Below are 6,108 nucleotides of genomic sequence, written 5' to 3' on the forward strand. Positions count from 1 at the left end.
CCCACAAAATTAAGACAACGTACTTATTGGAGACAAAACCAAAGTACAAGGGAAAAATAATACGAGCAACAAGGGGTGCAGGTGATGTGACTGCAAGTCTTCCTTATTAAATTTATTTTAATTAATTTAATTCACCGTGTTCTGTTTTAATCAGAGTTGTGGCAGTGGGAAGTGAAGGATGCCCGGAGTCGGTTTCGATTGGATTAGACAGCCTCTAATCCACGCAAAATAAATAAATCTGGCTGGCGGAACTCCCTGCCACAAGATTGATGTGATGCATCTAAAGCCCTACACAGAACTGCCCCTTTGCAAATAACTTTTCAGGCTGCTGTGAAAACTGCACCAGTGTGTCCACCTTCTCAGGAGACGTTGAACTGGACTTGAAGGAGGCCTTACCCTTATCTTTGGTATGCGTTTAGTAGTTTTACACACCACACTCACGTGACACTACTGAAAACCTGAAAACCTGGAAAAAGGAGGCAGGCAGATTTAAGGGTCCACCTCTTCGACTAATGGAAATCTTTCTTAAAAAAGCAGCAAATATAGGAATTTTGCCAGAGAACCAACAGAGCAAGACATTCAATAAAAACTCTGAGGAAAATGAGCACTCGCTGATGGAATAGTGGAAGCCATCTAGTTCTCCTTAGCCCTTCCACCCCACTTTCGGCACCTAGTCCTACCCCGTGAAAACAGGGAGAAGAAAAGAAAAACTGAGCCTTGCACTCTCTTTCCAAAAAGCAAATGCGTGCTTCATGTAGGATCAACAGGTCGCCAAAGATTATGCTGTTTTTCAGCATTATCTCTGAGGCCAGCCGCAAAGGGGGGGGGGCCCTCCGGCAGGATTTCAGCCAAAGCATCCTTAACCCAGGAATGACCCAGGGACCAGTTTTCAATCCTGAAGCTTTATAGAAAACAGATGGGGAAAGGAACCGGCAGGTGTGTGTGTGTGATCTGCAGCCCCCCACCCCAACGCAGAGATGCCAGGCCTTGGAAAAAGAGCCGGGCCCAACCTTGGTTCTCCCCCGTGTGAAAATAGGGGCCAACCCAGCCATCTAGACGATGACTAGAAACCAGATGAAGGGGAAAAGGAGAGGCTGGCCGGTCTGGCTCCGAAGCAACTTCAACCATGAGCAGGTGGGGGGGAATCTGCCCATCCAGGAACAGCGCTGGGCCCCAACCTTCCTCCTCCTCCTCCTCGGTCCAAGCCAATCGGTGGTAGCGTCGAAGGATAACAACAATCCCAGCAACCACAATAACAAGAGCGATGAAGCAAGCGAAGGGACGCAGGAGACCCTCCGCCCGGACGATCTGAGGCAGGGGGCCCGCTCTGCCTCCCTTCCCCACCCCGGAAGGCTCGCCAACTTTCCTAGCGGCCCTGCGGCTACGTTTCCCAACCGCAGGGCGCCCCCCCAGCCGCGATAACCCCCTTGCAATCTCCCCCCGGCAGTCTGGGGGAAGGGGACGGCACGCCGAGCAAGCTCCTCCAAGAGGCACCGGGCTGAGCCGGCGGGATCAGTTGGCGGCCCCGGCTCCGACCCATCCTGCTGACGCGTCGCCCGCAAAGGAAAACTTACAGCAAAGTTTGCGGCCAAAGCAGGCGTCGGACCCTCTCCGCGCCCTGGTTTGCTCTCTCTCTTCCCCCCGTCAGATATTTCCCTTGACAGGCCTTCGGGTTTCCTCTTCCCTTTTTCCTCCCTCCGTAGCAAGCACAAACAACCCGTCCCGATCCCCCGCGTTTCGGTGTACGGCGTGCGTGGTTCTTCGCCCTTTTCTTTTCCAATTATCAGCCTGCAGCGAGCAAGGTCTTCTGGGAAAGGTAGTTCCTCCACGCTCCTTACCCCGCAAGCTTCCAGGAGGCCAAGAACAAAGACTCCATTTCCCAGCAGGCTCCGCGGCCAGCCCTTTTTCGGCCCAAAGATGTTTCCCTCCCCGTGACTCTGCTTTTGTCTCGCCGGGTCTGCGATGCTGGACGATTTGGGGGGAAATCAAGCTAAGAGCGCCCTCTGGCGGAGCCTTTATTTAGTGACCGAGGGGGGGCTTTCAAAAACATTGCACTGTATCCTTGTTGGTGGGGTGGGGTGGTTTTTAACCGTAAATAAGAAAGAAGTGGGTGGAGGTGAAAAGAAGAAAGGAGGGGAAAAAAGAGGAGAGGAAAAGAGGGAAGTGACAGAGGCAGGACGGAGAAAAGAAAAAAGAAAAAAAAGCAGAGGGAGAAACAAGACCATGGAAAAGAAAAAGAGGGAAAGATGGATGGATGGATGGATGGAAGGAAGGAAGGAAGGAAGGAAGGAAGGAAGGAAGGAAGGAAGGAAGGAAGGAAGGAAGGAAGGAAGGAAGGAAGGAAGGAAGGAAGGAAGGAAGGAAATATTCTTATGCCAGAACATCAAGAGAACTTCTGAACTCTGCAACCCATCTGCAATTTTAAACATAATAGAAGGGAGGTAATTTGCTAAATGCACGATTGCAGGGGCCTCCCACGAACTCAGTGCCGTGTTGGGTCAATGTCCAGGAAATCAAATTTTGGGCTGTTTTGTTTTGGCTGCAGCTGCTATGTGGGCACCTTGGTCCAAGCCCACACGTGGCCCCCGACGCAGAAAAAGTTTGCAGAGGATGGGGAGGATAAATGAGCGAGTTCAGCAAAGAGAAACAGCAACTCCATCGTGCCGAGAAACCTGTCTTCTAAAATATTCTGCCCAGCCTTAGGTTAGGAATCTGCTGCGGTGACTCCTAGGGGCCAATCACAGATCGATGTGCTTCTGGATTAACACCAGGGATGGCTAAACGGGCCACCTGCTAGCCGGTGAAATTATTGCACGTTCCTTTTAATCATCCTTTCTGAATCTTGTCCTTCCTCCAATGGCTACTAATCTGAGCGACTGGATGCCACTTCCAAGCCAACCCTGGTTGAAAAAAATATTTTTTAAAAAGAAATAAAGGAGAAAAGGAACAGAGGGAGTTCCCATTAACATTTAGCATCAGGAATGCAGATTGAGTTAAGTACCTTATTTCTCTTGACGCTGTAGCCTGTAGAGTTAAATTTGCCTGTAAAGGTATATGTTAGAAGAGGCCCAGTTTTGCACAGCTTGGCGTGATCTTCTCAGTTTGTAAAAATACATTTTCTCTTTGGGGTGGAGCAAAGTGCATGGTGTCGGTCGACAGATAAGCAGCCCCCTCGAACCTTTTCGGAAATTTGCTGGCCTTTTCGAGCCCAGGTCTCGAGCCAAAAGCATCCACTCCAATCTAGCCCTTTGGCAGAGAAATAAACCTGTAAAACATCCCCCGTCTGAAGTTTGCTTTCCAAAGGGCTAATAAAATTGGCAAGGGCCATTCATCCGCCTGCTTCTCAGCTTTCCAATGGAAAGAGCTGTCTTCTCTTAGACACCGATCAAGCTGGAATAGTGCCCTGATCAGCACCCATCAGCGAGGGAAAAAACCAGGCTATAAATGGAATTAGGGCCTGGCAAATCTTTACCACGGAGGTTAAAGAAGGAAGTGGTTAAACGTGAATGCAATGGGATAAAGAAGAAGTTGGAAGCCAGCTCTGCAGAGAACTTCAAGTGCTGATCCCTCCACTCTGAAAACCATAATGTCTGTCTACATTAAGCCTGATCTAGAACTAGGTGAGTCCTGGAAACCAAGTTTTCTTTCTCCCTGCCATCTGCTTTTCCTCCTATGTTGGGTCTTTTCAGATCATAAGGCGCCCTAGCGTATGCCGTTCAGCAATACAGACTTAACGTTGCAAGCTCCAATGTCTAACCCATCATACATAACCGAAAGCTCGCAGGGAAGCAGCATCTCAGGGAAAAGGCTTGTCTAGAAGCCCTGATATGCTAGATTTCTATGTGAAAGGAGGTGCTTTATGAAAGAAACCTGAACATGCTACTGTCCAGATCCCATCTGATAATTTGGTGAGGATTTCCCTATAGTTGCAATCAATGGTTTTCCTGAACATTGACTTTATATCCTCCAGGAGTTGCTATAATTGGGCCTTTCAGCCAAGCCTAAAAATTCACAAAGTTGTACTAAATTAAAAGAGGACAAAAATGAGGGTGGCCGCTGACAAATTAGAGAGGACAACTTTTGACCAGTTTATGAACCTGACCTAGGAGGAGATATCATACAACAAGGATGGGTGGTTCACAAAGAAAACAAGCGTTTGTACTTGCCGTGTTCCAACTGCTGTCTTGTCATTCTGTCAAGCTCCAGGACCGCATTATAATTTGGCCTCTTCTTCAATCGCCTTCCGCTTTTCGAAGCATCAGGCCCTTTGGCCTCTGCATTTTGAGTCCAAAATATTCAAGCTTTAGCTTCATCCTTACGGCTTCCGACGGCCCAGGTGATCTGACTTCAGCTGGAATCAAATGAGTTGCTTGTCTTGCCGCTCAAGACGTTTGCACCGTTTTCCTCCAGCGCTTCTAAATAGTCCACACAGAAGAAGAGCTCTCTTTTGTGCTGTGAGTTTTCTATACGCTTTTGGCACTGGTTGCAAATGGAATGGACCCGTTCTTTGCTATACTTAGAACGGTAGATATGCCAAGTTGGCTTTTCCTCGGCCATTAAGTAGAATTGCTGTTTGGCTCCTAGCAACGTAGCTGGAATTACCATGGTGCAGAGGAGCTCTTCATCAACTCGTCTCAGTGGGCCTTGTCAACGACTGGCTATAAATATGAGAAGGCAAACTGTCATTCTGAAATATTGATCCTCTCCATGAGCCGGAGTGGCTTGGACTTTGCCTGGGGTTTGATTTTGTAGCTTAGTCACTCGGGCCTCGATTGCCGCTGGAAAGGCATTCTTGCAAAAAAACAGGACAGGCTGTGCCTAAGCCACAGAATGAAAAAAAAAAGAGAGAGAGTCCCAATTGTCGTAAGTCTATGGAACGTGTCAAGGGCTTCCTTTTAAAAAAAGTTTATTATTTAGGTGCAAAATAGAGCATCTTCTAGCGGCCTTGGAGACTATTGCCGTAGGTGGCCAAAGTGAAAAAGCCGTAGCCGAACAGATTTCCAAAATGGCAGAAGATTAGCAGGCGTCTGCCTGAGAATGTACAGAGTGTTAAGGAATGTATTTTAGACCGTGCCCCTATTCACGTAACCCAATTTTCACACAGGAGCAGGCTTGCATCATGGCCTCAAGCTATGATTTACTGAAGCATGGTTGATTGAATAAACTACAATTAGCTGAGTCCACACATTAAACTATAAACGGTAGTTTACCAACCATCGTGGCACCCACAGAAAACAGTAAAACAAAACAAACCAAGTTATGGTTTCATGCAGAGACACAAGCCATGGCCTCACACGTACTAAAACCAAGCAAACCATTGTTGCTGTAACAGAATACAAAACAGCTGCCCCAAGGGGGGAGGAGAAATCTCAGCCTCTACAGTCAGAGTCACAGATTATTTAACATTCAGCATAAAGGAAGAGTTCCGGGAAGTTAAAGTGCTGCTAGTTTTGTGAAAGCGAGCATTTAAATTGTGAAAATCCCAATTTAAGCAATAAATAGATGTATTGCTTAAATTGGGATTTTCCCTAAACAGCCAAGCCCAGTTTCCTTTACTTTTAGTGTTTCCTCCTCCTCCCCTCCTTTTTTTCCCAAAAACTGCTCCTCTGGGGGTGGAGAGAGCAGGAAATCTGAAGAACTCGGATGTCAGGCATTAGCCTAAGGCATAGTTTGGTTAACCATGGTTTGGCAGATAAGCCAGAATTGGCTAGATGCACACAAAACCACACCCCAGAGTTTGCAACCCACAATGGCTGGATCCAGGCAACACGCTCAGCCAACCATCAGTAGCAACTGCAGTATGCCAGTGCGAATCGGTGCCTTCAAGGCACCCACGGCCGCGACAGAATGGAAAATAAGGCTTAGCTTTTCTGAGCTGCATGAAACTTAGGTGGAACCACCAGGGTTGGGAACAGTCTACCTGCCCAACCTCCCTCCTCTGCCTGGGAAGGCCAGGAGGCTTCAGTCTTTGCCTCCCCTGGTGGAAACTTTGAAGAAACCCCCCCCCACCTCCAGGAGTGCCTAAGGCATCCTGGGGCTGGAGTCTTTCGCAACTTGCGGCCGCGTTTTCTCCCCTCCCTTCAGCCCTTCAACGTCCGGCCCCTTTCT

At 48.3% G+C, this 6,108-nt stretch overlaps 1 protein-coding gene across 2 annotated transcripts in view; it reads right to left on the reverse strand.

Annotated features, from left to right (window-relative positions):
- The window catches only part of MIB2 (MIB E3 ubiquitin protein ligase 2), a 29,303-nt gene extending 24,797 nt beyond the window's left edge, over positions 1-4,506 (reverse strand). Inside the window, exon 1 of one of the 2 annotated variants that reach the window (XM_088136728.1) lies at positions 4,167-4,506. The gene's annotated coding sequence lies outside the window, so the exon portion shown is untranslated. Of the gene's footprint in view, positions 1-1,574; positions 1,810-4,166 lie in introns of those variants that run through there. The other variant, XM_007429860.4, reaches the window with a different exon arrangement.
- Positions 4,507-6,108: the final 1,602 nt, after the last annotated feature.

This window comes from Python bivittatus, unplaced genomic scaffold (genome assembly GCF_059951505.1).
Source record: "Python bivittatus isolate LINGU-HERP-01145 unplaced genomic scaffold, Pbiv_v1 ctg000090_np1212, whole genome shotgun sequence".
In the NCBI taxonomy this organism is placed as follows: Eukaryota; Metazoa; Chordata; class Lepidosauria; order Squamata; family Pythonidae; genus Python; species Python bivittatus.